The sequence below is a fragment of the Spermophilus citellus genome (assembly GCF_964194105.1).
Source record: "Spermophilus citellus genome assembly, chromosome: 1".
Taxonomy (NCBI): Eukaryota; Metazoa; Chordata; class Mammalia; order Rodentia; family Sciuridae; genus Spermophilus; species Spermophilus citellus.
In genome coordinates this window covers 71,099,137-71,109,203 of record NC_138182.1, presented here as the reverse complement: position 1 = coordinate 71,109,203, position 10,067 = coordinate 71,099,137, and the positions used below count along the sequence as shown (strand labels likewise).

At 43.7% G+C, this 10,067-nt stretch overlaps 1 pseudogene across 1 annotated transcript; it reads right to left on the bottom strand.

The window, feature by feature from the left end:
• Positions 1 to 2,080: 2,080 nt before the first annotated feature.
• LOC308637917 (NF-kappa-B inhibitor-interacting Ras-like protein 2) lies at positions 2,081 to 6,754 on the bottom strand (annotated as a pseudogene). Its single transcript has 2 exons — positions 6,741 to 6,754; positions 2,081 to 2,602 (listed from the first exon to the last, which is right to left on the bottom strand). The product of its transcript is annotated as an NF-kappa-B inhibitor-interacting Ras-like protein 2 (transcript).
• Between the last annotated feature and the right edge of the window lie 3,313 nt (positions 6,755 to 10,067).

Genomic DNA, 10,067 nt, shown 5'->3' with positions numbered 1-10,067 from the left:
AAAAAAAAAAAGAAAGAAAGAAAACATAGGGCTGGGACTGTAGCTCAGAGGTAGAGTACTTGCCTCACATGTGTGAGGAACTGGGTTTTATTCTCAGCACCACATGTAAATAAATAAATGAAGGTCCTTTGACAACTAAAAAATATTTTAGAAAAACACATAACTTAGAAATTTTGTTTGTTTGTTTAAATACTGGGAAATGAACTCCGGGGCACTCTACCACTAAGCTACATCCCCAGTCTTTTTTATTTTTTATTTTGTCTCAGTCTTATGAGTAGCTGGGGATTATAGGTGTGTGCCACTGTGCCCAACTATAGAATAAAATTTATAATCTCAGCCATTTTAAAACACACGGTTTGGTATTGTCAAGTATATTCTTACGGTTTCGAAGCAGACTCCAGAACTTATTCATATTATAAAACTGAAACTCTGTAATCAATAAATAACAACTCCCTTCAGCCTCTGGCAACTCCCATCCTTTTTTTTTTTTTTAATACCAGGGATTGAAATCGGGGGCACTCGACACTGAGCCACATCTCCAGCCCTATTTTGTCTTTTTTTATAATAGAAATTATGGTTTTATTGTGTCCAACATATCAATAAATGAACTTTGAGCCTGACCCTGTAGATGCCCTCTCCTTGCCCAACCCTAGACACCTGCCCCTACTTACCTCTCCCATTCTGGAGAGAAGGGGCGTGTACTGGATGTCACCTGGCTAGCGTCTCACCTGTTAGGTGTGCATACCAGAAGCATGAAGAGGGCACTGGAAGGTTGGAGGTTTTAAGCTCACTTGATAGCACATCTGCGTGAGTAGCTACCCTACCCAGCCCCAGCAGAAGGCCTGGGGGCTCCTAGGAAGCTGCTAGTGATTTGCCTGGTTCTGTTCAGACATCTGAGGTAAGAAGGGCTAGAGAAGCACCTTGTTCGGCCTTCACCATGGCAGCAAGCATATAAATATAGGTGATATAAATAGTCCAGCTACTAGCAGAAAATATCCAGAGGAAGGGATGAAGACCAGCCCTCAAGGGCAGGTGGGTAGATTGGGCACTGAGTGGCCACTCTGGCAACTGAGAGTGGAGAGTGTACTCCTGCCCCCTGGTGGTTAGAGGAAGAGATGTGTCCAGCCTCCAGGGCTGGCAGGCATAGCACCTTGAAGAGGGAGAAGCAAGGGGGCCAGTCACAGGTGGCTCAAGCCTCTGGCCTTAGAAAGTCATCCAACTGGAAAGGATGTAGATTATCTAAGCAACTCCTGTCAACTTCCAGATGAGAAAACCAACACCTAGAGGGGAATGACGTTGCTGGGTCATAGCTTGCTGCTTAGCCCAGTCATCTCTCCATTCATCCTCAACCAAAGTGGCCCATCTGCTCTCCAAACATGAAGAGGAAGTGAAACAATTGGGAGCAGGGGAAGAATTCATACAGAAAATGATACTCCTAGGTGACTAGCCTCTTCCAGCCAAGGATAGGCCGGGAAAAAGGTTAGGTGAGGGATGGAGCTTCTCCTAATGCTAACACATGTAAGCACATGTACACCACGCATATAATACCTGGATACCCATTCTCAAAGTCCAGAATAGTGCCTTAAGAGAGAGAGAGAGAGAGAGAGAGAGAGAGAGAGAGAGAGAGAGAGAAAGTGTGTGTATGTGTGTGTGTGTGTGTGTGTGTGTGTGTGTGTGTGTGTGTGTGTTACCTGCAGGAAACTCAGGAATTTGGGACCCTATAATAGGACCCAAATCCTAAACTGGACACTTTTAGTATGATAGCTCTATTTCCTGTCTAGGGCAAATAGAAGGGATGCTGATCCACACTCAAGGCAACAAACAGCAGAGAAAAATCTGACATAAATTGGAAGGTAAGGAGGGGAGAGTATGGGAAGAGGGCACTAATCAAAATTATCTGCATTTTTTCAGAGTTCAGAGAGAGAAGTGGCATGGGCCTGAGATAGCCTAGATGCCTAGGCTATTGGGGTGCTCCCCCTGCTAACTGGGAAGAACAGATGGCCTACATACCGGCCTTGCACTTAGCTTATCCACTAGAGTTCCAGAAGGGTTGGGAGGGTGAAGAAGGAATGGTAACTCTTCAGCCATCCAAGGAGCCACTGCCCTTGTTCTTGTGGCTGAGAGGGAAGGCAGACTTGCTCTGGGGCTGGGTCATTTTGCTGGCCAGGTAGACAAAGGGCTTCAGGAGGGAGCCGCGGTCAGCCACTGATACCTCCCACAGCTTCACCTTCTCTGACTTGGCCCAATGCTGAGCCACATCTGGGTCTACACGCCACTGTTCCTGTAGGTCACACTTATTGCCCAGGACCACCATGGTGACCACCTTCTTATCCTTAGATTTGTCAATCTCCTTCTTGAGTAGCTCCACACGTTGAAAGGACCCTCGGCTATCTGTGCTGTAGACCAGGAGGTAGCCATCCGTGCAGGAGAAGCAGTGCCGGGGCAGCTCAGCCCCATCTCGAAGCCTCCGGGTGTCCTAGAAACACACCTGCTCCCGCACTCCCTGATCTGTCTCAATAGAGCCTACTAGATATCTTCCTGGGTTTCAATCATCTCAGAACCTCCTAGGGCTCCCACAGAACCCCTACCCAACCCCTCCCAGCTGGCAGAAAACAGGGCAGCCGCAGCACCGCCCCCTATTTTGTCTTTTATTTAGAGACAGGGTGTCACCAGTTGCTTAGTGCCTCACTAAATTGCTGAGGCTCACTTTGAACTCACTATCCTATGTTTCAGCCTCTGAGACAGTGGGATTACAGGTGTGTGCCACTATGCTCAGCTTCGCAGCCCTCGTTGCACTTTGTATCTCTATGAATTTGACTATTTGGGATACCTCATACAAATGGGATTATAGATTGTATTTGTTTTTCTGTGACTGGCTTAATTCATATAAGAATGAGTGAATAAGAATACATGAATCAGAATACATATTATGCAATGTGAATATATATTATATAGAATGAAGAATATATACTATATAACATATATGTATGTATGTGTGTGTGTGTGTGTGTATAGGCTCAGGCTGCTACAGAAAGCTTAGTGTAGTGGTGCTTGTCTATAGTCCTAGTTTCTTAGGAGGCCTCTCTGCAGGCTGAGTGGGAGGATCACTTGACCCAGAAATTTAAGACCAATATAGGCAACATAGAGAGACCCTGTCTCAAAACACCACCAACAAAAATTATCATAGACTGGTATGTTAAACAAGAGATTTATTTCTCAGTTTGGGAGGCTGAAATTTAGAGATCCGATTAGCCGTGATTGGGTTCTTCAGTAAGTCCTCTACCTGGTTAGCAGAAGATTGATTCTTAGGCCTGGCACAGTGATGCACACCTGTAATCCCATGGGCTCAGGAGGCTGAGGCAGAAGGATCATGAGTTCAAAGCCAGCCTCAGCAACTTAGTGAGTCTGTAAGCAACTCAGCAAGGCCCTGTCTCTAAATAAAATACAAAAAAGGGCTGGAGATGTGCCTCAGTGAGTAAGCCCCTCTGGGTTCAATCCCCAGTAACAAAGCAAAACAAAAGGTTAATTCTTTGTTATATCAACAAATGGCAGAGAGAGAGAGAGAGAGAGAGAGAGAGAGAGAGAGAGAGAGAGAGAAAACAGGCTCTCATATCTCTCTTCTTATAAGAGTTCCAATCCTATTCATAACCTAATTACCTCCAAAGGCACAATACAATACAATTACCAATACAACGGTATTGGAGTATTTCAACCATATAGGATTTCAACATATGAATTTGAGGGAGGGACACACAAATATTCAGTCCATAGCACATGTATGTATTTTACACATATACATTCAGGACTCCTCCTTTTATTTTTTCCTCTTTATTTTCATAGTCATCTATTACAAGCCAAAGGGGAGGGATGCTCTTTTAATGCATTTTACATATTTTTCTTGATTGCTGGGGAATATGCTGGGATGAAAGCCGAGCATTTGTAATGTAGCCTACTCCTGATGTGACCCACAGAGATTGCACCTTTAAAATCCTAGCCTTGTGAATTGGCAGGCTACCATCAGAAAATGCAAGAAATGAACCTTGAGTAAAAATGGACTGAAAGGCTGAAATAAAGATGTTCCATTAAGTATAAAAATGTGCTGTTGTAAGTTCTGTGACAATCAAGTAAAACCATGAGATCAACCCATTGGACGGTACATGCAAGACACTGAATTTGAGGGTTGATGCTTTGTCAATGGAAAGGTGGTGAAAGATGATAGGAGTAGACTGGTTTATCCTAGGTGCCTGAAGTCAGAGTCAACACAGCCAATGTTTCTCTGAGTTGTGCGGTAGGAGTGGAGGGGAGTGCACTATCTCTAATAGTGGAATTTATTTACAGAGTGGAGCAGCAATCTTATCCTTGAGTCTTATATGGGCTAGCAGACGTCACTGTGGGTGAGGGTGGGATTCCCAGGATGTTTTCCATCAATCAGGAGGACTGAAAGAGCTGGCCACAGATAGTTATTCATCTTCCCATTTCCTCGTTGCACTGTGTGCTACCTGATGGTCAGGGCACTGTCTTATTCAGCTTTGCACTTCCTCATGCCAGCTCCACTGCCTAGCACACAGTCAGTACTCAGTGAATACTACATGCGGAGTACTACTTGGTGGAGTACTACACAGTAATCAGTGAATAAAACACTCATTCCCTGAGGAGCCTCTTGATTCCCATAGGTCATGAAGTCTTCATCACAAAAAAGGACTGTTCTTTGAAGATCTGCAAGGTGGGTAGGGGCATCTGCGCTACCCCCCAAGATCTTTGCAGCCCATCCATCATTCATCACTTTATTTTACTTGCCCTTTTAATTTCACAAGGATGACCAAACTTGACCGACTTTCCACCATGGCTTATACCATGTGGCTCAGAACATTCACAGACACCTAATGAGGAAACCTGGCTCAACCACAGCTTTGTAGCTGCCCTCAGCCAGCCCCCACAAGTGGTTCCTACCTCTAGCTAATCTCAGCATTTAAGTCCTGCTATGATTTGAATTGGTATCCCCCAAAGGTGTTTATGTACAAGCTTGGTCCCCAGGGTTAGTGGTATTAGGTACTGTGGACCTTTAAGAGGTAGGGACTAGTAGGGGTTTCTTAGGCTGCTGGGAGAATGCTCTCAAAAGGGATTGTGGGGCCATGGTCTCTCTGTCTCCTCTCTCTCTCTCTCTCTCTCTCTCTCTCTCTCTCTCTCTCTCTCTCCATATAACTGCTTTCCCTAACACTCATTCCCACAGTGATTGCTGCCCTTAATACAGGCCCAAACCATGGAGATGCCTTGTCTTTGTCTTGAACTTTCAGAACCAAGAGCCACAATAAATCCTCTTTACTTCACGAGTAGCTTGTATCGGGTATTTCATTATAGTGTTGCAAATCTGACTGATACAGGCTCCCGTCTTTGTTTCCTGAGGACATAATGACTTTTAACAAATGATTTATAGGACATACAAATGTCCTATAGATCATTTGGTAAAAGTTCAAGACAAAAGAGCTAGGGCTGTAGCTCTGTTGCAGAGAGCTTGACTATCACGTGTGAGCACTGGGTCCGATCCCTAGCACCACATAAAAATAAACAAATAAAATAAAGGCATGCTGTCCATCTACAACTACAAAAATAAATTTTTTAAAAGTCCTATAGTTGGTCCAGGACTTGAGAAATCTAAGAGATTAAACTTATTTAAGGATAACATGTCAGTGATGAGCAGGTACTTATAAGTAAAACCTATACACAGTTTATTAAACACCTCTTTCATTTGCACACACAGATTACTTGCTGTAACAAAAAGATTTTAAAACAAGACCAGCCTGTAATCTCAGCAATTCAAAAGGCAGAAGCAGAGGCAGAGGCAGGAGGATTGCTAGTTCAAAGCCAGCCTTAGCAATTTGGTGAGGCCCTAAATAACTCAGCAAGACCCTGTCTCAAAATAAAATCTAACAAGGGGTAGAGATGTTGCTCAGTGGTTAAACAACCCTGGGTTCAACCCCTTGTACCAACAACAAAAATTAAAACAACAACGGGGTTAGGGATGTGACTCAAGCAGTAGCACGCCTGCCTGGCATGTGCGCGGCGCTGGGTTTGATCCTCAGCACCACATAAAATAAAATAAAGATGCTGAAAAAAAAAATCAAAAACAACAACAACAATAATAACAATAAATACCCAGAGACCAAAATAACTTAGAAGTTCTTTTTTATTGTAATTGTTCAGATAAGGTGCTTCAGGCTTGTGGGACACCTCTGCCATCCTTTGCTTGGTGAAACGTTGGGTGCTAAAGTTTCTCACTAAAGACCTGGAGGAAGGAGAGATAGGGGAAGAACTCACACAGTCATTTTCAAGGATGTTATATGCATCACTTCCAATCACAATGCAATGCAAGACTTAATCACAGAGTCACAGGGAACTGAAGGCAAGTCTCAGGCTACACAGCCATGCTAAATTGTGCTCCTGGCCCTAATCATGCCTTGCCTCCTCCTCCTTCATCAAAACAGCCCTGGACCCAGTGTAACATATTACATAATATCTATTTGGACTTTTCCCCCAAAATAACATTCTCTTTGCCTTTGCACCTGCTATTCTCTCTTCTGGAAAACTCTTCCTCCCCTTCCTGCTCATCCCTGAAGGTGGGGAATCTCCTAAAGTAGTAAACCTAAAAGATTTGGAGCCAGCAAGGTGCAGGGTGCTGCTTGGACCCTAGACAGCAGTGCAGCCCTTTATCAGCTGCCCATGCCACTGCCTTGGGAGCCAACCTGCCCTTCGACATCTACCCGTCACCAAGCCTGAAGGGGTCCAGGGCTCTTGTACCAAAGACCTCTCAAATCCAGCCTGGCTTCTCTCAGTCTCCCTGTCACTGTTGGAGTTTTCAAAAGGGATGTGTTTTTGACTAAAAGGGGCTCCAGGACAACAGGTGTGAGCTGGGCCAGTTCTAGGCAAACCAGATGACCCAGGATCTGTGGCTACCTCATCTCTTTATATTAATTGTAGATGGACACAATACCTTTATCTTATTTATTTATTTTTACACAGTGCTGAAGATCAAACTCAGTGCCTCACATGCGCTAGGCAAGTGCTCTACCACTGAGCCACCATGCTAGCCCCTATCCTCATCCCTTGCCTACCTCAAGTCTCCTCACTTCTCGCCTAGTGAATAACAAGTACTTCCTGTCTGGTCTTCCTGATTCCAGCCTTGACCTTTCCATCCCATTTTCCATATGACAGCTCAAGGGATCTGTTTAACACATATTCATAGCACTCCCGATGCTGAGGGCCATTACCAAGTAGGAAATTTCCTTGCCAGCGTACCCCATGTTAATTTCGCTGTTGACATTGCATGTTAGGTGACCCTGCCCAAGGACGAGGGTGGATCCAGGATTAGGGTGTATCCTGCAGTTTGAGGAAGTATCCCAATCCTTGGGTTTAGGGCGTTCCCGGTTTAAGACAAGGCGTTCCCAGTTTAAGACCTTGGATTTTAGGGAAGTTCGATGTTGAGGATTATTGCTGCTGGAATTAGGGCGTTCCTGCTGCCTAAGCTCCTGTTGAACTCTCGTGAGATTCAGAGAGCATTTTGGGAAATAAGCCTCGTGGAGTAGGTGAATTGGGCGGCAGCAGAACTGGGATTGCCAGAGAACGTGTGTGGAGGCCGGTGTGAGTTCGGGAATAAAGATTTGCTGTTTGAATCTACAAAGCTGTGTGGTGGCTCGTGATTCTGTGCCCAGCCAAGACTGCGGCACTCCCTGTTCATACCTTTCAGGGTCTTATAATCATCTTAAACTTTCAATGACATTATTGTTATGATGTCTTAAATAGTTGGTTATTTCTGCTGTGTGTCCATTCCTGCTGTTTGCTATGTTTGGATAAATCTTCTCCAAAGTTCCATGGGCTAAAAACCTGGTTGCAAGGCTGTGACTCCAATGGGAGATGGGGGAACCTTAAAGAGGTGGGGCCTACAGGAGGAAGTTAGGTCCCTGGTGTATGTCCCTGAAGGGGAGATTGGGACACCAATCCCTTTCCCTCTTTCTCTTTGCCTCCCAACCACCGTGAGGTAAGTAGTTTTTTCTACCTTGTGCTTCCACCAAAAACAGTGGACAAGTCTATCAAGGTTTAAATGTTAAAAAAACAACAACAACAACAAAATTGTTCCCTCTTTTTAAGTTGGTTTACCTCAGGAATTTGTTATAGTAATGGAAAGCTCCTAATACACTGCTTATAACAATATTCCTGAGACTGGGTGATGTATAAAGAATAGAAATTTATTCCTCACAGCTTTAGAATCTGTCCAATATCTAAGTGCCTGCGGGTTCCATGTCTGGTGAGGGCTGCTCTCGGCTTCTAAAATGATGCCTTGTTGTTGTCTCCTTTGGAGGGAAAGAAGGCTGCATCCTCATATGGTGGAAGGTGGAAGGGCAAGTGTACTGAATGCTGTGTGAAGCCTCTTTTAAAAGGGCTTTCATAGGGAGGCCCCCTGAAAGAAAACTCACTTCTTTTTTTGGTACCAGATTGAACTCAGAGGCACTTAACCACTGAGCCACACTCCCAACCTTTTTTTTTTTTTTTTATTTTGAGAAAGGGTCTTGCTAAGTTGATGAGGCTGGCTTTGAACTTGCAATCCTTCTGCCTCAGTCTCCCGAGCTGCTGAGATTACAGGTGTGCACTGCACCCAGCCTGGAAAAAGTCACCTCTTAAAGGCAACATCTTTTAATACCATCACACTGGCTGTTAATTTTCAGTACCTGACTTATAGGAAACACATTTAAACCAGAACAACATTTTAGCTTAGATTATGTAATGTTCTTGCTGAATCAATAATTCTTGGGTTTTGATATAGCAGGGTTTTATAATTGCTTCATATCTTACAAATTTCATTGTAACCTACATATTTAGATGTAGGTTTATCTAATTAATAAACCAGGGATCCAGGTGTGGTGGCACAGACCTGCAAACCCAACTACTCCTTTAGGAGGCTGAGGCAGGAGGATCACAAGTTTGAGATTAGCCTCAGCAATTTAGCAAGACCCCACCTCAAAATGAAAAATAGAAAGGGCTGGAGATGTAGTGCAGTGGTAGAGCACCCCTGGCTTTAATCCCAGAACCACTTAAAAAAGGTAGGGGATGTTTTAGCCAGCCTACATCATGGCAGAAGAGCATGGCAGAGGGAAATGGCTCATGATGATCAGAAAGCAGAGACTCCACTCTCCAGGTATAAAATATATACCCCATAGCCACGGCTCCAATGAACCACTTCTTCCAGCCACATCCCACCTGCCTCCAGTTTCCACTCAGTTAATCCCACCACTCAGTTATTCCCACCAGGGATTAATTCTCTGATTAGGGTAAGGTTATTATCCAATTATTTCTCCTCCAAAACTTCTTGCATTGTCTCACATGTGAGTTTTGGGGGACACCACATCTAAACCATAATAGGGGGTTTGGGGATGTAGCTCAGTGGTAGAATGCTTGCCTAGCATGCTCAAGGCCCTGGGTTTTAGCCTTCACACCAAAATAAATAAATAAATAAATAAATAAAATGAATAAATAAACTAGGGAAGTTTTTTTAAATAGAAATTCATAACCTGAATATACAAAGAATTTGAAAAACTCAACACCAAAAAAACCTGTTTAATAAATGAGCAATTAAACTAAATAGACACTTTTCAAAAGAACAAATATCCAAAAATTATGTGAAAAAATGTTTAACATCTTTAACCATCAGGGTTTTATAGTCAGCTATTTTGCTGCTGTGACCAAAAGTCTTGACAAAAACAATTTTAAGGAGTAAAAGTTTATGTGGAGGCTCACAGTTTCAGAGGTCTCAGTCTATAGATGGCCAACTTCATTCCAGGTCAGAGGGGCAAAATATATATCCCAATGGCACACTTCCAGGGACCTATCTCCTTCAGCCATACCCTACTTACCTACAGTTACCACCAAGTTAATCCCTATCAGAGAGTTAAAAACTGATCAGGTTAAACCTTTTATAACAAACACAATCATTTCTTCTTTAAACTTTATTGCATTGTCTCACACACAAGTCTTAGGTTCTTGCTAAATTGCTGAGGCTGGCTTTGAACTTGCAATCT